The 25,697-nt window shown below is 37.1% G+C and overlaps 1 protein-coding gene and 1 non-coding gene across 4 annotated transcripts in view; one reads left to right on the forward strand and one right to left on the reverse strand.

The window, feature by feature from the left end:
* The window catches only part of GABRB1 (gamma-aminobutyric acid type A receptor subunit beta1), a 434,372-nt gene that overhangs the window by 291,182 nt on the left and 117,493 nt on the right, over window positions 1-25,697 (forward strand). The window lies entirely within an intron of this gene.
* Window positions 14,872-14,975, reverse strand: LOC129465096 (small nucleolar RNA U13). The gene has a single exon (XR_008651874.1). It is a non-coding gene; the product is annotated as a small nucleolar RNA U13 (small nucleolar RNA).

Consider the following 25,697-nt stretch of genomic DNA (forward strand, 5'->3'; position numbering starts at 1 on the left):
TTTCACTCATGCACCACCCAAATTGTTTTTCATGTATGAATGAAACAGCACTTTGCATTGAGATTCAGCTGCTAGGGAAAAGGGAGGAAGTAAGTTAACCAGTTTTAATCACTAATTAATTTGCAAAACATATGATTTAAATATGTGCCTGAGCTAAATTACAAATTAACAACTAACATCAAACTTTTATCATTACTGGAAGAGAGTCAAAAATCCAAATTACTAAATCCATGAAAGCTTTTTCTATGGTATGCAAATGGGTAATCTTGTTATTTGACTTATTGGATATACCAGTAGGAGCCGAGTATGAGATTCATGTATTAATGTCTTTCTGCCTTAATGGTTTTTACTCTCAGCCAAAGACATTTCCTTCCTCCACAGACTAACAAACACGTTACAACTTCCCTGAAGCCTGTATAAATGACACGAGGGACATCACTTTGAGTAGGTTGAAGTGCATGCATTGTCTTATTTGAACTATTCATTGGGAGTTTATCATACATTATTTGTATTTTAATATTTTATACAAGTATATTGTGATATTTCTGATACAGGTCTATTTCTGCTTGCACCTGTCAGTGACTCTCCGTTGTCTGCAGGATAGAGTCCATGTTTCCATACAAAGCCTCCTCTACCTTTCTACATTTATTTCCTGCCCTTCCTTGACAAGCCCCCTGTGCTCCTGCTACGCCAGAACACTTCGAGTCCCCTAATGTAATGTGCACATGTTGTATGCAACTGTGCTAAAAAGACAAGAAAAAATAACAAACTGTATAAAACATATAAGAAATATTGAGCTTAGATAGTAAGTAAACCTGTAGCTTATGAGGTATAGGTAAAATTCATAGGAGAATTAAGCATGGATAATGAGTAAGCAAGTACCTTGTGAAACAAAGGCAGAATTCATATGATGTGCTCAATGTAGACAATAAATTAATAACACGTGACACGCCAAAGAAAAAATTAAATAGAAAACTACGATTGCACAAACAAGAATGTTACTTACAGATAGAAAGATCAAAGTCTTAATCATCAATTGATAACTATGATGATGGTTATCATGGCCACCCATTAGCAACACCCTAAAAGACCAATTCTGACCCCACATGTGCTCTTCCCGATAAATACAAGTAAAACTCATGGCTGGGGGATTTTCTGCCAAGACGCAGCTGTGTTTAAACTACATCTTTCCCTACACCTCATTGGCCCAGAGTATGTTCTGTGAGCTATGTTTCTTGAACCTCAATTCTGGTCCTCATAATCACAGTATCATTGGGAAAGTCTGAGGTGAGAGAAACAGAGAGAGAGAGAGAGAGAGAGAGAGAGAGAGATGTATGAACATTGCATACCCCAGAATTCAGGTGCTGAGGTTCTTATACCTTGTTGCACCCTATCATAAATGTAGCTTTCCCCATATCTTTCCCTTTGCTTCTGTGTTTTAATTTGATTTACTATATCACATGATTCAAGTATTTTAATTTTGTCCATGAGCCTTTCTGTTCTATGGCGCTATGGGAAGTTTGCACATTAGTACATCTAGAAGCTATTAAGGCATCAATATAACTTCTTCTATGACACCTGATCCTATCAGGGTTTTTTTCACATGTTCCTGCAAATGTTTTATTCTCTCTACCTAGAATGCCATTCCCCCATACCTGTCCAATGAATAATTATTTATCCTTTAAAACCCAGATCATGCTGGTCTACTTTTAAAGTCTTTATCTCTGCTGTTCGTTTCACCACTGTACTTTGTGTTAGACAGCATCTAAAATAGATTTCAATGATCCTCACTTTCTAGTATTCACGTCAATGTGTAATTCCCTTCCTTTGAGTTTGTTTGGACTTACTTCATATGGATAGAATGTAGCAAAAGTGATACAATGCCATGTCTCGATCAGGTTTTAAAAAGCCTGACTTCTAGCCAGCTGGCCATTTCTTGCTGTTTTTCACTTGCTCTAATGGAAGCCAGTTGAGAGTTTCCCTATGGACATGCCTATGTGACAAGAAACGGAGAGAGGTCTCCAACTGCCAGCGAGATACTCAGGTTCTCAGTCCAATAGCCTGTGAGGAACTTAACCCTACCAACGACCTTGTAAAAGAGCTTGAGTATGAATCATCACTCAGTGAGCTTTCAGATATGACCACAGTCCCAGCCAGCAACTTGATTACAACCTTGGGAAAGGGTTTGAAGCAGAGGCGCTAAACTACATCAAGCCCAGTTTGTTGGCTCACAAAATCTGTGAAATAATGCGTTTGTTGTTTTAAGCTACTAATTTTTGGAGTAATTTGTTATGCAGCAGTAGTTAGGAAATAAATCAGCATATACTTGTCTAGTGTAGCACTAATCACAGAACACTGACGTCCGCACCCCCCACAAGATTGTTAGCACCTTGAACCTTGAGGACAGGGCTTATTATTATTATTATTATCATTAAAGACGGAGTCTCACTCTGTCGCCCAGGCTGGAGTGCAGTGGCGCCATCTCGGCTCACTGCAACCTCCGCCTCCTGGGTTCAAGTGATTCTCCTGCCTCAGCCTCCCAAGTTGCTGGGACTACAGGCACCTGCCACCACACCTGGCTAATTTTTTGTATGTTTAGTAGAGACGGGGTTTCACTGCATTAGCCAGGATGGTCTTGATTTCCTGACCTCATGATCTGCCTGCCTCAGCCTCCCAAAATGCTAGGATTACAGGTGTGAGCCACCATGCCCAGCCAGGGCTTCTCTCTTAATGATGTTTTCCTAAGGTCTAGCAGCTCCTGTAATGAATTAAGTCTATGACTGGGATGTTTAGTGATTTGGAGGCACCTTGTGGTAAGTCATTTAATCATCATCATCATCATAGCAAACGTTTATTGAATCCTAGCCTTTCAAGGCAATTTTTAAATGCTTTATAGGTGTTATTTTACTTAATTACTAAAATTATCACAACTGAGAAAAGAGGAAACTGAGTCCAGAGAAGTCAGGTAACTTGCCCAAATTCAACCGCTGATGGAGCCTGGCTATGGAGACAAGCAGTCTACCCAGAGTTCACATTCTTAACCACAAAGATTACGTCCATGTCCTATACTTCTAATAGTATATACATCTTATGTACATCTTATATTTTTAAAATATATTTACTAGCATAGTACCTTATTGTAAAGATGATCAATATATATGAGTGAACAAGTGAAGAAATCAGCACAAGCCTCTCTTTTTTTTCGGCCTGAGTTTGTTTTTTGCTTCTGAGCCAGGGAGACATGCGCATCAGCAACAGAGGAATGTTTTGACTCTTCCCTGAGGATCCATTATTATCTGTGATGATGTGAAACAGAGACCATCAGTCCACAGAGACCCTTTCAATTCCCCATGCTGTCTGAGTGAAAACTAAAGGAATGCCACGTTTTCAAGAGCCTTTATTTCTGCCAGTTTTTGTTTCCGTTTTGAACCTATTATTTTAAATGAACTCACTCAGAAAGGAAAAAATGCATTGTCTCTTTGAAATCAGATCCAACTGACACAGCAGTCTCATTACATCATAGTTGCAGTCAAACCTGAAACAGTAGTAATTACAAATCGAAATTGTTATTAGGGGTGGGGAAGATTTTTCTTTTTTTCTTTTCTTTTTTTTTTTTTTGAGATGGAGTCTGGCTCTGTTGCCCAGGCTGGAGTGCAGTGGCGCGATCTCGGCTCACTGCAAGCTCCGCCTCCTGGGTCCATGCCATTCTCCTGCCTCAGCCTCTCCGAGTAGCTGGGACTACAGGCGCCCGCCACCACGCCCGGCTAATTCTTTTTTTTTGTATTTTTAGTAGAGACGGGGTTTCACCGTGATCTCAATCTCCTGACCTCATGATCCGCCCGCCTCGGCCTCCCAAAGTGCTGGGATTATAAGCGTGAGCCACCGCGCCCGGCCGAAGATTTTTCATAGAATATAATAAACCAAATGATGTGAACCTACACCATTTGTCCTCAACCTTCAGCCTGGATTTTGGGAAAATTAGTCTAACTCCACCACACAGAATTTCTTTTTCTATTTGGTATTTGATTTGATTTGTGCCCACCATGGCAAACTGGTCACACACTAAAATAGTATTGGAAGGAGCATGGTCTTCCAATTAGCTGATTTAACTGCCAAAATTATAGAGGCGTACTGGATGAGTGATGGAAACCCATGTATGATATAAGATGCTTTATTGGCCTTACCTCCCCGTATGTATAGCCTGAGATGATAAATTAAATCATAACAAGATATAAACTACCTGAAAACCTAACTTCATTAGTGTCTTAACCATTTTTAGCCTTGGACTTTTATAACTATTACATTAAACTATGTTATGGCATTTCATTACCCAGAAGTAGAAATAACATGGCAAAGAATATTGGGAACTTTTGGAGAATGTGATTCAGGGCACTTCTAAGTTGTGCCGAGAGTAAGAAAAGCTAATAAATGAGGTACAGAATCCGCAAAAGCAGTGAGAAATGCTGACTCTTCACAATTCATAGCAAATGCTACTTCACAATTTTGCCTAGAAGTAGATTTCTATAGCATATGTGGGGATAGGATGGGAACGTACTGTCTAGATTAGTTAGATTCAAATTAATGAAATGCAGTTGTGGACTGTTACGGTTTGGCTATGTCTCCACCCAGATCTCATCTTGAATTCCCAAGTGTTGTGGAAGGGACCCAGTGGGAGGTAATTGAATCATGGGGGCAGGTCTTTCCATTGCTGTTCTCATGACAGTAAGTCTCCTGAGATCTGATGGTTATTGTAAGAGGGAGTTTTCCTGCACAAGCTCCCTTCTCTTGTCTGCCACCACATGAGGCATGACTTTCACTTTCCACCATGATTGTGAGGCCTCCTCCACCACGTGGAAATGTAAGTCCAACATTAGTATGCCTTAATCAGCAGCATAAAAACAGACTAATACAGTAATTGGTACCAGTAGAGTGGGGCGTTGCTAAGAGACACTCGAAAATGTGGAACTGACTTTGCAACCAGGTAGCAGGCAGGAATTGGGACAGTTTGGAGGGCTCAGAAGACAGAAAAATGTAGGAAAGTTTGGAATTTCCTAGAGACTTGTTGAATAGCTTTGACCAAAAGCCTGATAGCAACATGGACAATAAGGTGCAGACCGAGGTGGTCTCAGAAGGAGATGAGGTACTTTTTGGGAACTGGGTAAAAGGTGACTCTTGTTATGTTTTAGCAAAGATACTGGCAGTATTTTGCCCCTGCCCTAGAGATCTGTGGAACTTTGAACTCGAGCGAGATGATTTAGGGTATCTGGTGGAAGAAATCTCTAAGCAGCAAAGCATTCTAAAGGTGACTTGGGTTCTGGTAAAGGCATTCAGTTTCATAAGGGGAGCAGAGCATAAAAGTTTAGAAAATTTGCAGCCTGACAACGTGATAGAAAAGCAAAACCCATTTTCTGAGGAGAAATTCAAGCTGGCTGCAGAAATTTACATAAGTAATGAGGAGCCCAGTGTTAATTCCCAAGACAATGGGGAAAATGTCTCCAGGGCATTTCGGAGGTCTTCACGTCAGCCCCTCCCATCAAGGGCTAGGAGGCCTAGGAGAAAATGGTTTCCTGGGATGGGCCCAGGGTCCCCCACTGTGTGTAGTCTAGGGACTTTGTGCCCTGTGTCCCAGCCACTCCAGCCATGACTAAAATGGAGCAAGGCACAGCTCAGGCTATTGCTCCAGAGGATGGAAGCCCCAGGCCTTGGCAGCTTCCATGTGGTGTTGAGCCAGCGGGTGCACAGAGGTCAAGAATTGAGGTATGGGAACCTCTGCCTAGATTTCGGATGTGTGGAAATGCCTGGATGTCCAGGCAGAAGTTTGCTGCAGGGGTGGGGCCCTCATGGAGAACCTCTGCTAGGGCAGTGCAAAAGGGAAATGTGGGGTTGGAGGCCCCCCACCCACACAGAGTCCATATGGGGCACCGCCTAGTGAAGCTGTGAGAAGAGGGCCACTGTCCTCCAGGTCCCAGAATGGTAGATTCACCAACAGCTTGCACCATGTGCCTGGAAAAGCTGAAGACACTCAATGCCAGCCCATGAAAGCAACTAGGAGGGGGGCTATACCCGGCAAAGCCACAGAGGAAGAGATACTGAAGACCATGGGAAACCACCTCTTTCATCAGCATGACCTGGATGTGAGACATGGAGTCAAAGGAGATCATTTTGGAGCTGTGAGATTTGAGTGCCTTGCTGGATTTCAGACTTGCATGGACCCTGTAGCCCCTTTGTTTTGGCCAGTATCTCCCATTAGGAATGGGTGTATTTATCCAAAGCCTGTACCCCCCCTGTATCTAGGAAGTAACTAATTTGCTTTTGATTTTACAGGCTCATAGGTGAAAGGGACTTGCCTTGCCTCAGATAAGACTTTAGACTGTGGACTTTTGAGTTAATGCTGAAATGAGTTAAGACTTTGGGGGACTGTTGGGAAGGCATGATTGGTTTTGAAATGTGAGGACATGAGATTTGGGAGAGGCCAGGGGTGGAATGATATGGTTTGGTTTTGTCCCCACCCAAATCTCATCTTGAATTCCCAAGTGTTATGGGTAGGACCCAGTGGGAGGTAATTGAATCATGGGGGCAGGTCTTTTCCATGCTGTTCTTGTGGTAGTGAGTAAGCCTTATGAGATCTGATGGTCATTACAAGAGGGAGTTTTCCTGCACAAGCTATCTTCTCTTGTCTGCCACCATATGAGACTTGCCTTTCACCTTCCACCATGATTGTGAGGCATCCCCAGCATGTGGAACTGTAAGTCCAATAAACCTCTTTCTTTTGTAAATTGCCCAGTCTTGGGTATGTCTTTATCAGCAGTGTGAAAATGAAATAATACATGGACCGGTATACTTTTAAAAAGTTTACTTTAAAAAATTTACTTATAAAAATAATAACAAATTATAACTGAAAATACTTTACTGTTGTTACTTAATATCTTTAGGCAAGCCGCTTGAGGGCTCTAATAAACAGAAAAGCTGGAAAAGCTATTTTGAAAAGAGTTTTAAACAGTACATCCCCTGAGCTTAAAACAATTTATGGAAAGCAAAGGCATTGAGAAATTTCCAGGGACTTCCCATAAAGCCTACTCTCTTAGTTTGCTTTGGGGCTGCTGTAAGAGACTATCGCAGACTGGGTAATTTATTGTGAACAGAAATTTATTGACTCATGGCACTGGAGGCTGGGAAATCCAAGATTGAGAAGGGCCTGGCATGTGGCAAGGGCCTTCTTGCTGTGTCATCCCACAGGTAAAGGTGAAAGGACAAGAAAGGGTAAGAGACAGAGGAAGTGAGAGAGGGAGGGAGGGTGCTGAAATCCTTCTTTTATAATGAGCCCACTCTCATGATAATGTTGTTCATCAATTCATGAGGGTGGAGCCCTCATGGCCAAATCAGCTCTTAATACTCCAACCTTCTAATATTGTTACAATGGTAATTAAATTTCAACATGAGTTTTGGAGGGGACAAACATTTAAATCATAGCACGAATACTCTGCAATATTTACATCAATAACATTTTATCTATACAAATTTGGGGGCAGAGTAAGCACATGGTTTTGTTGTTGTTGTTGTTGTTGTTTTTCTTGGTTTGTTTGTTTTTTGAGATGGAGTTTTGCTCTTGTTGCCCAGGCTGGAGTACAATGGTGCGATCTCATCTCACCACAACCTCCGCCTCCCAGGTTCAAGCGATTCTCCTGCCTCAGCCTCCCAAGTAGCTGGGATTACAGGCATGTGCCATAACGCTAGGCTAATCTTGTACTTTTGTAGAAATGGGGTTTCTCCATGTTGGTCAGGCTGGCCTCATACTCCTGACCGCTGGTGATCCACCCACCTCGGCCTCCCAAAGTGCTGGGATTACAGGCATGAGCCACTGCACCTGGCCCTAAGCACATTTTCTTACTTAACAACTTCTCATGTGAAATCCTTACAAAATTACTTGAGGATTTTCAGGAGCACTCTTGGAAAATAAAAAATAGTTTTAAATGCAAAAGATATATATAGATATAGATATAAACTGATTTAGAAATGGAAAAATCAAAAAACTATCAAAGATTTGAACATTTAATTAAGATAAGGTCATGGGTGCCAGTTTTATAGTCAAGTAAGAGTGTAAATGAATCAAAGATCAAAATTTTAAGAACCATGGCTTTAGGATAAACCTTTTTTATTTCTTGAATAATAAAGACACACACATACAGTTATATTTCTTTGTTTCTATTGCTCCTAAAATAGTCTCAATCCTATTAATTATAACTTGTAAGCAAAGTAATGAACTTGTATTTCACAAAGAAAACTAGGGAGTGTAATATTGAAAATTGTCCATTATACATAAGTATTTCAGCTGACTAGCAGAACTTATGAAAACATATAATACAAATTTATATGACCTTATGTATTCCTTTAACATCTTTTCAAAGTGACTAAAATAAACACATTCATTAACATGCCCCAAAGCTACAACCGCTCCACAGCATAAAAGGAAGCAAATGTACATAAATATAAAAGCATGCTTAGTAATCAATGTTTAAGTATTCTACCTTACTTAGAAATTATCTAAATAGCCAATGATTATTCATTAATTAAGTTCAATATCAGTCCTAGGCTTTAAGAGGGACATTGTAAAAATTATCTTCAAGCTGACATATCACAAAACATAATTACTATTGACATAAAGTTTGTCAGAATAATGATCCAGTTTATTTAAACACAAATTTATATTTTTCATAATCTTAAATATTATGTAGTATTAATGTTAGCATATTTTATTTATATTAGCACTTATTTATCTAAATCAATCAGACACAGCCCCTTTATATTGAGTCTTTATAATGTAATTTGTCAATGCTCTCATACAATGAGAGGTAAAGACCTTCTTAAATTCTTTATTTTTAATATTCGTGGGTACACAGTAGGTGTATATATTTATGGGGTGCATGAGATATTTTGATACAGGCACAAAGACACTTAGTGTGCTTATAAATTCAGATCAACATTTGCCACAGCTTAATAGTAAACATTGAAACCCAAAAACCCATGGTGCAAATATCAAACAGCTTTCCATTCTATTGAATACAAGATTCTTAATTGATTTAAGCTCAAAATGGACAAAGAAGAAATACATATATGTACATATGTATATATGTATATGTAAACAAACCAGTCTGTCTGTTATCTGTCACCCAAAGAGTATGGAACTCTTATCTCTATAACCTGTTAGCCATTTGTATAAATCACTAGATGATCAGATCATGAAACCAAATTCCCAGTCATTGCTGTCACCAGTGGAGAATAAGTTAGTGGCTATAAGCAAACTAGAAACAAAAAAAGGATACAAAAATCAGTAGAGGGAAGAAAAATAGAGAAATTCAGTCAGCAAAATTAGGTTCTGTTGCCTCTTAGGTTTCATTTCTGGGAACCGAAAAGACACACCAACCTTAAGTATCCTAATAAGATACACTACTCTGGCAACATATTTTATCTGGCTCTGTTAAATAAATCCATTGGATATTATAGTAGATTACCTCCAAAACAGTTCATGGGCAATCAGTTTAAAAAGATAAATTCATGTAAAAGTATAAAACAAAATGGATTAAGATTTTAATGAGACTGGACATGGTGGCTCACACCTGTAATTCCAACACTTTGGTAATTCAAGACAGGAAGATTGCTTGAACCCAGGAGTTCAAGACCAGCCTGGACAACATAGTGAGATCCCCATCTCTAAAATAAAAAATTTAGCCAGGCATGGTGGTGCGTGCCTGTAGTCCCAGCTACTTGGGAGGCTAAGGTCAGGGGACCTCTTGAGCCCAGGAAGTTGAGGCTGCAGTGAGTCATGATCACACCATTGCACTCCAGCCTGGACAACTGAGCTAGACTCTGTCTCAAAAAAAAAAAAAAAGACTTCAATTAACCTGTTAATTAATGAGAGATTTAGTAAGATGCTACAGCTCATTCAATGGAGAATCCAAGGACTAGACATGCTGAAAAGACATAATATACTGAAAAAACATAGCATACTGAAAAGCATTTACAAATGTATGCAAATTGGCAAAATTGGCCAATATCCACAGGGCAATAATCAATTGCAACTGCAATTCTACAGGTAGAAATTTGTTACTTTTCTATCATTTTTAAATAAAGTAGAGAGTTCCAAAATAATTCATAGACAGTGAAGGTGAGATAATTTTGACTACTAGACATCTGGTCATCTTTTTGGTTCATTTCAAAATCTTTCACAATTTCTTTTTCCTACAGAATGAAAGGTAAAGCCCTTTCTGAATTACAAATACAAAGAAGTGTAGAGTGCTTATAAATTCAGATCTGTACTTTGCCAAAGATCAAGATTAAACATAGCACAAAATTCATGGTCATATGTTTCCCTCCTCTGATATACTAAGATTTCTCTTTTGATCCAACAATTCCCAATGTACAGGGGAGATACTGTGAGGATTTAAAGAGATAATATATGTAAAGTGCTTAGTACTGTTCCTTCCATTTTCCTATTTCTAGCTGTCGTATTAAATGTAGCATTTATCTATAAAATGGAGCAACTTATTTCTAGAAAATTTGAATGTGAAATTTTAGGAAATGACTCAAAAGAGGAATGTTATTTTTACTTAGTTTTATTAGAAAAAACTTCTATTTTCATAAGTGATATTATAAGTTCTGCATATTTCTGAATATATTATTTACTGTAAGACTACTAATAAGATTCACAAATATTAACTTAATAAACTGTATTTAAATATTTTAAAATACACAAAATTCAAGAATCCTTTGCTGTGACTCATGTTTTAAAAACCCAAATTATGATGCATAAGGAATATTCAAAATTAGGCTTCATGTGTTTCTTGTACAATATTTTCTTAATTAACCATTAGGTTTAAAAATAAGATTTTCAGGGTACAAGATTTTGAATTTACTCAGTAGAATAATGATCTCTACTAAAATGTAGCTCTAATTTACGCAGTTCTTGTGTAACAGGACTTTACAATTTGTTTATTCATTTAAATAGGCAAGGTACCAAAAGAGACTTTCATTCAGATTAATTAATTACTGGAGTTAATTGGAACATTCAGTTTCCAATTTCAGGTTACCATAAACCTGAAAATGTTTATCATGACTTTTATTATTCTGAAGTGTAATGGTCACAGAAATTAACTATGTTTAATGTAACCTAGGCAAAGTTCTATGTATCATCTCCCTTGTTAAGAAGTACATTTTTTAACTTTAACAATATATGTGCTATGTGCTCACATGTTCTTTATGAATGCAGTGTATTTAGGGGTTTGCTTTGTTGTTTTTAGTTTGAGAGGTGGTGGTAGGAAAGGGAAGATGAGAAGAAATGCACATTTATTTACTCTGAATTTCTAGTTACTATGTGCTCACATGTTCTTTATGAATGCAGTGTATTTAGGGGTTTGTTTTGTTTTTAGTTTGAGAGGTGGTGGTAGGAAAGAGAAGATGAGAAGAAATGCACATTCATTTACTCTGAATTTCTAGTTACTAAAACTATTTTTAAAAGTTTGGGCTGGGCACGGTGGCTCATGCTTGTAATCCCAGCACTTTGGGAGGCCGAGATGGGCGGATCACGAGGTCAGGAGATCGAGACCACGGTAAAACCCCGTCTCTACTAAAAATACCAAAAATTAGCTGTGTGGTGGCAGGCGCCTGTAGTCCCAGCTATTCGGAGAGGCTGAGGCAGGAGAATGGCGTGAACCCGGAAGGCGGAGCTTGCAGTGAGCCGAGATTGCGCCACTGCACTCCAGCCTGGGCGACAGAGCAAGACTCCTTCTCAAAAAAAAAAAAAAAAAAAAAGTTTGACTACTCTAAAAAAAGCACAGAACCTCTGTGCATTTTGTAATTTATTTGAAATTGATTTTTAGAAATCACAGCCTTCTTGCAGTATAAATGATGTATTTCTACACAAATGCAAATAAACATGAATATATTTGCATTATTAACCTTTAATAAAGAACAGTGTTGATAGTTTAAATTACACTTTAAGTGTTTAAGGTGAATGTTGAAGGTGTGCTCTCTCTCTCTCTCTCTATATATATATATATATCTCATTCTAATAATGCTAATCAAAAATATGTAAAACTTATATAGGAAATAATGTCAAGTTACTTCTTGTGACAAACTATTTTTGAAATATCTTTCTATATGTCCATGCATGTTTCAGTTTTAACGCTTCTCTAAACATTGCTTTATTTTCTTCATTTTTTTACTCTGTCTTGAAGGTGCAAATATAAGATCAGATTTATTTAAAGTTACCTTTTTATCATTTATTTTTAACTGACAAAAATTGTTTGTATTTATTATGTACAACATGCTATTTTGAAATATCTATACATTGTAGAATGGCTAATTCACATATGCATTACCCCACATATCATTTTTTAAAAAATCTACTCCTTTAGCAATTTTCAAGAATACATTATTATTAACTAGAGTGACTGATTATCTCTCTAATCCCCCTTCTCCACCCAGTCCCTGGTAACCAGCACTCTATTCTCTACTTCTGTGACTTTAACTTGTTAGATTCCACATATGAGTGAAGTCATGTGGCATTGGTCATTCTGTGCCGGGCTTATTTCACTTAACATAATGCCCTCTAGGTTTATTCATGCTATTGTAAATGACAAGACTTCCTTCTTTAAGACTGAATAGTATTTCACTGTGTATCTGTACACCATGCTTTCTTTATCCATTCAACTGTTAATGGACACTTACTTGATTCCATATCCTTGCAATGAACATGGGAACGCAGATATCTCTTTAACAGACTGATTTTGTTTCCTTTGACTGTATACCCAGTAGAGGGACTGCAGGATCATATGGTAGTTCTATTTTTAATGTTTTGAGGAACTTCCATCCTGGTTCCGTAATGGCTGTACTAATTCACATTCTCACCAACAGTGTGCTAGGCTCCTCTTTTCCCCACAACTCAGCAACATTTATCTTTCATCTTTTCGATAACAACCATTCTAACAGATGTGAGATAATATTTTGATTTCAATTTGCACCTCTAATGATTAGTGATATTGAACAATTTTTTCATATACATGTTGGTTATTTGTATGTCTCCTTTTGAGAAGTATCCATTCAAATCCTTTGCCCATCTTTTAATTGGGTTACTTGTTTTCTTACTATTGATTTGTATGAGTTCCTTAGATATTTTGGATATTAACTCATTGTCAGATGTTTGGTTTGCAAATTCTTTCATTTCATAGGCTATCTCTTATCTCTGTTGATTGTTTTCTAAACAAATTGCTTTTGACATAATTTTTGCAGTTTACAATGTTACAAATGGAAATTAAGCAAATTTAGATGATATTTGAAGTACAAATTGGATTGTGATCAAATTCACAATGGGTTGTAACACTAGCAGTGAATCAGAACCATATGACTTCATTTATCTTCCCCTGGATTTTATATGGAGCTACTAAAATCTGCCAGAAAATATTAATTTTTAATTGTTCATGAAGTTAGCATTCTAATGACACTAATCAAAATGATGTTTTAGGCTGGGCACGGTGGCTCACACTTGTAATCCCAGCACTTTGGGAGGCCGAGGCGGGCAGATCACAAGGTCAGGAGATCGAGACCACGGTGAAACCCCGTCTCTACTAAAAATACAAAAAAAATTCGCTGGGCGTGGTGGCGGGCGCCTGTAGTCCCAGCTATTCGGGAGGCTGAGGCAGGAGAATGGCCTGAACCTGGGAGGTGGAGCTTGCAGTGAGCCGAGATCGCACCACTGCACTCCAGCCTGGGCGACAGAGCGAGACTCCATCTCAAAAAAAAAAAAAAAAAAAAAAATGATGTTTTAATGGTTAAAAACAGAAATCCTCTTGTACCATGTGAATACTTCCTTTTCTCATAGAAAAGTCCAGCCACTGGTCCACTCAACATGGGAGGAAACTCGGACATAGATTAATCACTGAGGGCCTCATTCATTTATTCTCTTGGCAAGGACAATCATTTTGTTTCTTGAAAAGAAACCAACATTTTGTACTTCAAGGCCCTAATCTATTTCTGTTCTTAATAGCAAGAGAAGAGGTAGGACCTTAACCCATGTTTCTGCTTAGACTATTCGATGTGTATACCAGTGTTTTGGCCGCCTCTCTCTCAAGCCACAGGGTGTCTAAAATTTAACAATTGAGAGGTCCTAAAATATCTAGCCTAATTTAAGCATACTTTTAGTAGTTTCATGGCCCTGGAAATGGTCCAACTGACAATGATCTGTAGTTGTTTATTTAACCAATGGACTCAAAATGATTTTTAATGAGAATTTAGTCAGGATGAAGAAAATGGATGTTTACCATGAATATATTTTTCAAGCAACAGTGGCATAATTTTTTAATGAAGACATCACACTGGTTGTCTTCTTTCTTCTTTAGAAAAGTAACGATTTCAGTGTTTCCTTAATTTCCATATTAATTTCTTTACCTTACACATCAATTCTATGTCAGACACTGAGCTGGGCCCTAGTAAATGGTTCATTAAGAGAGCATTTCCTATGGGGTACTTACCATCTATTCAGGTGGAAGTCACACAAGAAGCAAGTAATCAAATAAATAAACACGTAATTGCAATAATGAGAAATGTGGAGAAATATGTGTCAGTTTCAAACACCAAGATCCATGTAAGTTGATGAATTTCTTCATTGAAGGAACTCATTTTGAAAGATCGTAATCATCACCCAGTATTAAATACCAATTAGGTATAGAGTAAATGTGATGGAGAGATAATCTTTGTGTTCCTTTACTTTTCCTTTTGTAACTCGAACTGGGGACAGGAAGGTGGCTATGCCCAGTTCAAAGCAACATTTAAAGTAAGAGTGTAAGTGGAGTTATTTTGGGATATTTTTCTTTTTTTTAATATCAGAAAGGTAATGTGCTGACCTCATAACAAAGTTTGAGAGAGGCATGTCTTACACATGTGTGTGAAAATTAAATCGTCATGCTCATGTACTACAAAAAGATCTTCATTTGAGGATTTATCTGTTTGTCTAAGGATATCAAATTGGAAAGTAACAGAGAGGTTAAAAATACAACAATATGTTGCCCTATTTGCTTCAGCTTCCTTTAAAGAAAGAACGATGGAAAGATAGACAAAAGATGGAATGTAACAAACCTGCACATTCTGCACATGTATCCCAGAACTTAAAGTAAAATAAAATAAAATAAATAACACATTTGACAAGAAAAAAAAAAAAAAAGAAGGGAAGCGGAGAAAAGAGAAAAGAGGCATGGGAAGGGGAGGGGTGGGGTAGGAGGAAGGGGAGGATTTAAGGTGGGAGGGAGGGGAACAGTGAGAAGAAGGTGCGGGGTAGAGATAGAAGGTGTGAAGTGGAGATGGGAGATGCAGGGTAGAGATAGGAGGAGGGGAGAGGAGAAGGGAGGGAGGAAAAGAGGAAGGAAAGGAGGGAGACAAAAAGGAAGAAAGGAACCAAGGATGGGAGGAGGAATTTTAGATTAATCCAATACCACCTTCATCCCATCCTATCTTTTTTCCTTCCCCTACCTCTCCCTCCCCAAAGATAACCACTATTCTAAAATTATTGTGTATCCTTTCAATGTGTACATTTTAAAAAATTTGCTACACATATGTGATTCCATAAGGCATATATGCTAATGTTTCATTCTTATAAAATTTTAAATAACTGTAGTTTTTGTAAACATCTCTTTTTTTTGTTTGTTTTCCACACAACACTATGTAAGACATACCCATGTTCATACATGTAGACCTATTTTATTCATTTTAACTGCGGTAAAGTAATCCACTGTATATACACTAGAGGTGTGTATCCATTTAGCTTTGCTGGACCATTTTGGTGTTTACTCATTTTGTTTTAACAAGGAGTGCTTGAGGAACACCTCTACTTATGTTTCCTTGTGTGTAGCGAGTAGGGAACTAGAAGTATAGTGGCTAAGTCAAGAGGTAATCACTGAATCAATATGTTGTCAAAATGTTTACCATGGTGGATATATCCATTTTTTTTTTTCTCACCAAGAGTATGACTCCTAATTTTCCCAAAGGGGCACAAAAATCCAATGTCACCAGACAATCTTGGCCAATCTCAGACAGCTAGAAAATGATATCTCATTATATTAATTTATAATTTCTTTGTTAGAAATAAATAGTATTTCTTATTTTTAAAAAACTAGTGTTTTGTTCATATATTGACCCCACCAGAATTTGCCTATTTAACACTGGAACTATAAAAATGAATAGAAAATAAAACTAATTTTGTTTTGTAGCTTTTAAATATGGCCATTTTTAGGGCTTTATGCACACAAAAGCACAGAGACAGAAATCATGTTTTATTGTTAGTATGATATCTGGAGTGCTTAATTATTAACTTGAAAATATACAAAATCCCCTTCCTATTTTTGTCTTTTAGAATACACGATCACCTCTCAATTAGCTTTATTCTGATGGTGTTCATTGTGAACTCTGAAAAGCAACACAGGCCTTATTTTAATTTTTATTTCTATAATTTATACCTTCTTCCAAAAAAGTTTAACAATAAACCATAAAAATATATGTCAACAAAGATATTAAATTCGACAACACAAATTTATTCATCTAAGTAACTGAATAAGACCATAGTAAAGTTAATCCGTATTTGGATACTCTTCATTACTGCCTGATATTTAATAAAATATTATTATTTATATTCTTTTAGTCATAAGTTGATATATTGATATATCACTAATAATTTTGGTATCTAGAGAAAGAATAGTTTCAAATTCAGCTTGTAAAGAATTACATTAGAAACACTTCATTCTGTTAGTAATTAAAAAATTTAAATCACAAAAGTACCATTTTTCATCTATTTAATGAACAAAAATATTACAATATCCAATTGAGAACCAGTGAAGGAAATTAATAATATTTTGCATTATAATTTAGCACAATCCTTGAAGAAAGCACTTTTGACATATACATTTTTGTACCTTTGGATATAATAATCCTATTTATTAGATTCTAGCTAGAGAAATAATCCAAAATGTGGAAAAATAATATATTCATGAGAATGTTTTAGCTTCATTTTAAACTGATAAAATTGAAAGCCACCTAAATGTTCAATTTAAAGTATACTGTTTCCAATTGAAAAAATTACAATCCTGATGCCGATGAGGAAAAGGTATCTGATATTAAGATTCAATGGGAAGGAAACAGAATCCTAGGTATGATTACAAATATGCAAAAAGTCCACATACATAGGGGAAAAATGAAAAGACATACTACAATGCTAATCGTTGTTCTAGAAGTAGCGTTTCTCCACTAATTTCAGGTTATGTGTTTTCTTTATTGCTTATTTAAATAGAAAATAAATGTCCTGGGCCTGCTTTTATCCCCTTAGGGAGGTGGGAATTTTGCACAATTTATACTTCTGTCCTATTTGGTTTTGGTTTTGTTTGTTTTTTCTCAGCTTAAAGCCATTATTCTCAAACAACACAGTATCTTAATGCTCCATCACTCTTGAATCTTACCTTCCTCCTTGAGGAATACCACTTCAAGATGACTGATTACCTTTCAGTAAATGTATCTGCTCTTTGTTCTAGGAAAGAGAACCATGTGGCAAAGCAATAGACTAGGTTTGCAAATAAACCAAAAAGGTAGTAACTGTGAAGGAGATTCATGTATTTGCTCTAGCTCTTCCTTCTGTCTGAGTCTTGTTTAGTTATCCTATACATACTGATTCCAAGTCAGGGCATTCCATTCCAGGTAAACATTTTATTTGGCTTCTATGTTTATTTCAATATCTAGGTCGTTTCTGAACGCTTAGGGCTTGCTATTGTTTTCAATTGATAAGAAAAGATACCACACTTGTTCTTAGCCAAAAGACCAAGAAACTATTGCTATTGTTTTAAGTCCTTGCAATTTGTCCACTACAGAAATTCCTAATAATCAAGACGATAAGAATAAAGATGCTTTAATTTGAGAGGGCAGCCTCATTTTATTTCTGTACCCTAATACATATTTCAGCTTATTGCTTAACAGGAAGTATTAAATATGGTAGAAATGAAATGCATACTCTTACACTTCATAGACATATGTGTATAATGATACAATTTAGGAAAAATAGTATGTCTTGAACTCAACCAGACATTCATGGTAAAATATGACTAACAGTGATACTGGAACTTTGACAAGAGCCTGTTAATTACTATTGTTCTATTCCCTATTAATCCTTTAAAGTTTTTTTTTTGCCCACCCTCAATCCCCTACTCTGATTTATGGACTGCTTTTCATATTTATAAAGTGGTTCATGAATCACGCTGCCCCAACAGAAATGAATAATAATGGGCCCATTTATGCAACCTTTGCTGTGTAGCTAATTATCTGAAAATGACTGCCTGGGATTGCACTGAGAAGAGTGTCATTAGCATTCAGCACTAAGTCTACAAAAGAGAGGAGGGAAAGAAAGCAGAAATATGGAATCAAAAAATAAGAATAGCAGTGAGAATGCTATTTACTCAGTGTGATTTCTTTAAAGCATCCTAAAGAACATTTAACGATATCTCCCAATAGCTGAATTGTTAAGTAAGTCATGGGGTATAGCATCCATTAAAATTATGTCCATGGAGCACACCTAAGACTTAAGAAAGTTCTTACCTATAGGTTGATCAAAGTAGCAAATGAAATTGCTACATACAATATGATCTCAATTTTAAGAAGAAAAGAAATTAATAATAAAACTGTGATAATGTCATTATGGGTCATTTTTTCTCTTATCTATAATTTTCTGTATTTTCCAGATGTTTTAATATGGCCATATGTTAATCTTACAATGTATTTGTAATAGTAATGTTATATGCATTTTTTATTTCTTTGGAAGCATATTGACTGAAAATGATAGCAGCTACTGTTATTCGAGTGCCTACTGTGTATCAAGCATTGAACTTGTACATGCATATAATAACTCTCTTTTCTTTCCTATTGCATACCACATTCCACCTGCATCATACCTGCGTTCATGAATTATCATAAACCTAGGTTGAGGCACATTTTGTCCAAGTTCCCACCAACCAAATAAGTGTAGAACTAAACTGTCTTGCATTGCAATCCTGAGTGATATTTAGGCTTTCTTAATAATGTAAATATTTATCTGATGTAAGAGATCTGGATTTCTAAAAAAATGGCGAAGGTAATCGTTCCAAATGAGAAATAAGCACACCTTACCTATTTTATAAAACAAGTAGATAGTGGCGCCATCTTCTCTCTTGAGACCTTACAGTATTAAAATATATACGTATATGTGACAGCATGAATATGTAGCTGGATGTTTTTAATTGCTGTAGCCAATGCTTACAGTATTGCCTGATTCCTAGTTAGTCATATATCATTTTATACTCACTATGGATTTGGTAATGAATGTCATAAATTATTGATAACTAAATAAATACTAAAAATATGGTAAGGTCAACTTTTAATATTTGTACTTTGTTTAACTGCTCATGGAAGAAATTTTACTGAAGCAAATCTTCTCTGCTTAGATTCATCTGGCCTAACTACAATAACTGGAGAGATCTTAACCCTTGAATCTAGCATATCTGGGTCTGAATCTCAGCATTACCATTGACTGTGTAGACTTGGAAGAATTTATTAATCCAGTGAGATGTTAATTTTCTTATCTTTGATATTGGAGTGGAAAAGGCTTCAACATGATAAGACTATTATAAATAATAAATAATACACATGTGGTAAAATAATGCTTTCTCCTCCAAAGATGTCCATGTCCTAAATTCTCTGGACCTGTAAATATGCTACTTCTCATGGCAAAAGGGGCTTTGCAGATGTAACTAAGATAAGGTCTGTGGCTTAGCACAGTGGCTCACGCCTGTAATCCCAGCACTTTGGGAGGCTGAGGTAGGTGGATCACTTGAGACCAGGAGGTCAAGACTAGTCTGGCCAACATGGTGAAACCCCATCTCTACTAAGAATACAAAAATTAGCTGAGTGTGGTGGTGGGTGCTTGTAGTCCTAGCTACTTGGGAGGCTGAGGCAGGATAATAGCTTGAACCTGGGAGTCAGAGGTTGCAGTGAGCCGAGATCGCACCACTGCACTCCAACCTGAGTAACAGAGAGCAACTCTGTCTCAAAAAAAAAAAAAAAAAAAAGAAAAGAAAAGAAAAGAAAAAAAGATAAAGTCCACTGGACGCGGTGGCTCACACCTGTAATCCCAGCATTCTGGGAGGCCAAGGCGGGTGGATCATTTGAGGTCAGGAGCTCGAGACCAGCCTGGCCAACATGGTGAAAACCCATCTCAACTAAAAATACAAAAAAAAAATTACCGAGCGTGGTGTTGCATGCCTGTAATCCCAGCTACTGGGGAGGCTGAGGCAGGAGAATCTCTTGAAGCTGGGAGATGGAGGATGCAGTGAGCTGAGAGCGTGCCACTGCACTCCAGCCTGGATAACAGAGCGAGACTCTGTCTCGAAAAAAAAAAAAAGATAGTCGATTATCTTGGAATATCTTAGTGGGCCCAATGTAATCACAAGGGTTCTTATGAAAGGAAAGCAGGAGAGTGAGATGTGCTTTGAAGATGGAGGAAGGGTCCATAAGACAAGGAATGCAAATGCCCCCTAGAAGCTGAAAAAGGCAGAGAAATAAGTCCTCCCCTAGAACCTCCAGGAGGAACACAGCCCTGCTAACACCTTGATTTTAGGACGTCTGATCTCCAGAACTGTAAGCGAATAAATTTGCGTTGTTTCAAGCCACTAAGTTTGTGGTAACTTGTTACAGTAGCAAGAGGAAACTAATATTGTATGTAAGGTGCTTAGTACAGTGCCTGTCATCTAGGATTCTAACGTAATACTAGCTAAAGTAACTCTGCCTCTTTAGATCTAAGTAAGAGTAGCCTGAACCCGCAATCCATTATTTGTGGGAGTCCAATGCCCTCCCCGAGATTGCTGAGGCTTCCCAAGGGGCTTATGTAATCTCCGGCTTTGAATTGCTTCAGTTTATAGAATACTGTTCCAATAATGCTGTCAGGATAAGGAATTCAGTCCCTTCCCAGTATTCCAAGTATAAAAATAAAACATTTACCCAAGGCTTGTGTGTGTGTGTGTGTGTGCGTGCGCGCGCACGCATACAGGCATGCTTGGTGTGTATCAGGCTTTGTTTGAGTAAATATAGAAAATGTATTATGATCGCACAGCAAAAATTTTTAAATTAAATATCAATATGACCGTTTTTTACTACTCCAATATTTTGCTTCCTCACACCTAAATTCCTCTTAATTCTCACAAAATGGTTTATCTTCTTTGGTTTCCTTATCATTTACGTCTCACGCTCCCAGGATTTCACCTTCAAATACCAATGTATTTTTCTAAACAGACTAGCCAAAATCCTGTCACAACTATGAAGATAATGCAAATTCTTTTCACTCTATTGCACTGAGCAGTTAATAAGTATTAGCTGCAAAAAAATCTATGTACTCTTTAGTCATAACTTAGACTAACCCATCCATCTTCTCTCATCAGTTTCTTTGTGTAATGTAACTAACATGAATTAAAGATGTATCCAAGAGGCTAAAGAAGCCATTCTTCAAACACTCTATTGAGTGATACTGCTATCAATCTTATAACTGCTACTCACTCTCAATTTCACCAATATTAGGGGTATGAATAGGGTTCAGCATTTTTAGGGGATTTTCTTTCACATTTTTCTTTCACACAGATTCTACTAAACTGTACGATTATGTTATACAGAGATGGGGTTTAAAACTTGGGAGTTCTTCCTGATAAAATTGATAATTATAGGAAAACCTCAACTGAGCATACATAATTTGTTAATTTAAGTTCACATTGCTATTTGCAAATGTACCCTCACCATGTGTATGTGTGTGCACACGTGTGTATTTGTGTGTGTGTGTATAAACCTAGGTTTCAGGATACTTATGGGCCAGGGCTTTTGGATTATGGTTTTTTTTTTTTTTTTTTTTGAGACGGGGTCTCGCTCTGTCACCCAGGCTGGAGTGCAGTGGCGCGATCTCGGCTCACTGCAAGCTCCGCCTCCCCAGTTCACGCTGTTCTCCTGCCTCAGCCTCTCCGAGTAGCTGGGACTACAGGCGCCCGCCACCCCGCCCGGCTAATTTTTTGTATTTTTAGCAGAGACGGGGTTTCACCGTGGTCTCGATCTCCTGAACTCGTGATCCACCCGCCTTGGCCTCCCAAAGTGCTGAGATTACAAGCGTGAGCCACCGTGCCCGGCCTTGGATTATGTTTTGTCAGCAATTAGAAGCATGCCACCTTCAGACATTAAATATACATGATTTGCTGTTACAATGACTCCTAAGGCCAATGACCATGCATCATAAACCTTAATAAATGAATACTACAGTGACATGATTTCTGTTCATTCCAAAGTATCATGAGACCACAGTTTCTAACTAATAGCCCATTATAGTGTTCTGACCTAACCTTCAAAATGTCAATAAATTGGGATTATAATGTAATCCATTCTAAATGTCTTTGAAAGAAGACAGATGAATGTTATGCTGTCACGAATCTACCTCTGGGAAATCTCTCTGCAGAAAAACAGTCAGTTAATGCTTTTGCCTTTAGCTGGTTTTACCATCCTATACTTTCATTTGCTATCCACCAATAAAAATATTTTCACACACCAGAATGAAAATCTTGAGTTTAAAAAACTAAAGACAGAATTAACAATTCAATCTTTTCAATTTATAATCAGCCAGCTTCAGCCACAGTGTGAGTACATTTTCCATGTGGATGTGTTAATTAATGGTAGAAGTGACTAACAACTGTGAAGCAGTCATATTAGGCAAGCAGAACAAATGGAAATACAAGAGCAATCATTCTCAGAGACACTCATTGTTGCTTCTCACCCAGAAGACTGGAGAGCTGAACAGAACTCTGCCCAGGGACATCTCTCTTTTTGTTGATGATCTGGGGAATTCTTGCTGAGCAATTTTTTCTCACAAAGAGCTCATACACTCAGTTCGCTTAACCATAAGCATTACAAAATCTAGAAATGCCAAACTCTTCAATCAGCAGAGTTCAACACTCTGTTGCACAGATTTCTATAGCATAACATAGATTCATGAGTATGTGCTTCTGTGGAAGTCCCTGTCTGAGTCTCAATAATTCCTCCCTTCTCAGAGAGTCCTGTGGGTCTTTGGTGACCATATTTGTATTTGTGTATTAGCGCTGTCCTCCAACTCTTACTCAATAGTTGTGGGAGAGTTGATACCTAATTCAAGTTAGACCAGTGAAATCCTCCTGTGAGTCTGAAATTTGGAACATATATATCCCAAGATGGAAGTTGTTTCAGTACTTTCCAGAGGAAATCAGATGACTTTTTGAGAGTAAGTTCTTAGAGCTATTGATTTCTTCTCTTGCTAAGTTGTGATAATTACTCAATTCTCTTTAATATTATATTGGATTTGGAAGGAATAAAAGTAAATTGGCCCAGGTGATCATAGTTTAAAAAACAATGAGTTATGGTAAACTCTTGGTGTGACATACAGTTTCCCTAGGTGATATCATTTATATTCCTTATAACTATTGATTGTTGAATAGATTGATCATAATGGCTAGCAACAGTAAATTCAATCATGCTTCCTAAAAGGTGGATTTTTTAAAAAGTACTCACAACTCTAAGTACCCATACACATGAGACATTAACTAGTTATTTTGTAGATAATGCTAAATTGGCTACGTAAACTACTTTGTAAAAGCTATTGTAATTCACAACTCTGAATCAATTGTTCAATATTATATTTCAATGCATGTCCTGATTTAATAATGGAGTGGTTAACTAACCAGATGACATTGTTTCTGAAGATGGACTAAATAAAGTGAGATGTGCTGACCAGTGGTGCTCAAATAATACTCTCAAGTATCCCTAAGGCTTTTTCTTTAACGGTGCCACAAATATTGGATTCTAATTTTATTTAAAACTATTATTCTTTTTTGCTGCACACCTACAACCATCTGACGCTTGACAAAGTTGACAAAAACAAGCAATGGGGAAAGGACTCTCTATACAATAAATGATTCTGAGATGACTGGCTGGCCATATCCAGAAGATTGAAATTAGACTCCTTTCTTACACCATAGTTCCTATTTTTCATCCACATTTAAACAGGATATCAGGATGCCCTTATAATCACATCTTTTCTAGAATCACGCTTTAGAAAATCATGTGTGGGGCCATCCAACTCAAGATGGATTAAAGACTTAAATGTAAAAAAAAAAAAAACTTTGGAAGGTAACCTCGGAAATATCATACTGGACAGAGGATCTGGCAAAGATTTCGTGATGAAGACAGCAAAAGCAATTGCAACATAAACAAAAATTGACAAATGGCACCTAATTAAACTAAAGAGCTTCTGCACAGCAAAACATCACTAGAATGTTGTTCATCAACAGAACAAACAGACAACCTACAGAATGGGAGAAAAATTTTGCAAACTGCACACCTGACAAAGGTTTAATATCCAGAATATATAAAGAACTTAAAGAAATCAACAAGCAAAAAATGAACAAACCCATTAAAAGTAGGCAAAGAACATGAACACCTTTCAAAAGAAGACATACACGCATCCAACAAGCATATAAAAAATGCTCAACATCACTAATCATTAAAAATGCACATAAAACCACAATGTGATACCATCTCACACCAGTCAGAATGGCTATTATTAGAAAGTAAAAAAATATGAGATGCTGGTAAGGTTACAGAGAAAAAGGAAAACTTATACACTGCTGGTGGAAATGTAAATGAGTTCAGCCATTGTGGAAAGCAGTTTGGTGATTTCTCAAAGAACTCAAAGCAAAATTACCATTTGACTCAGCAATTCCCTTGTTGAGTATATGCCAAAAGGAATATAAATCATTGTACCGTAAAGATACATACACACATATGTTCATCTTAGTATTATTCTCAATAGCAAAGGCATGGAGTCAACCTAAGTGCCCATTAACAGTAGACTGGATAAAGAAAATGTGATACATATACACCATGGAATACTACACAACCATAAAAAACAATGAGATCACGTCCTTTGCAGCAACACGGATGGAGGTGGCAGCCGTTAGCCTAAGTGAACTAACATAGGAACAGAAAACCAAACACCGCGTGTTCTCACTTATAAGTGGGAGCTAAACATTAAATATTAATATATATGGGCACAAAGAAGGCAAAACAGTCACTGAGGCATACTTGAGGGTGGAGGGAAGGAGGAAGGTGAGGACTGAAAAACTACCTGTTGGATACTATGACTATTACCTGGGTGGTGAAATAGTCTGTACACCAATTCCCTGTAACATGCAATTTACCTGTATAATAAACCTGCATATGTACCCATGAACCTAAAATAAAACTTAAAAATATATATAGTAAATATTTTAAACTATAATAAGAAGCATTACACTATCACCTGTCCTATGTTACTTTCTTAAATGTCTTAGGTGCTTTTTCTATTGAGGTAAAATAGACATATATAATTTACCATCTTTACTACTTTTAAATGTATAGTTTGGTGGTAATTAATATACTATATGCTTATTTTTCCTATCACTCCCTTTTCTTGGTCTTCGGTAACCACCACTTTACACTCTATCTTGAGATCCATTTTTTTTAGCTCTCACATGTGCATTAGAACATGCAATATTAGTACTTCTGTGCTTGGCTTATTTCAATTAACATAATGGCCTCCAGTTCCA

The sequence above is a fragment of the Symphalangus syndactylus genome, chromosome 16 (genome assembly GCF_028878055.3).
Source record: "Symphalangus syndactylus isolate Jambi chromosome 16, NHGRI_mSymSyn1-v2.1_pri, whole genome shotgun sequence".
Classification (NCBI taxonomy): Eukaryota; Metazoa; Chordata; class Mammalia; order Primates; family Hylobatidae; genus Symphalangus; species Symphalangus syndactylus.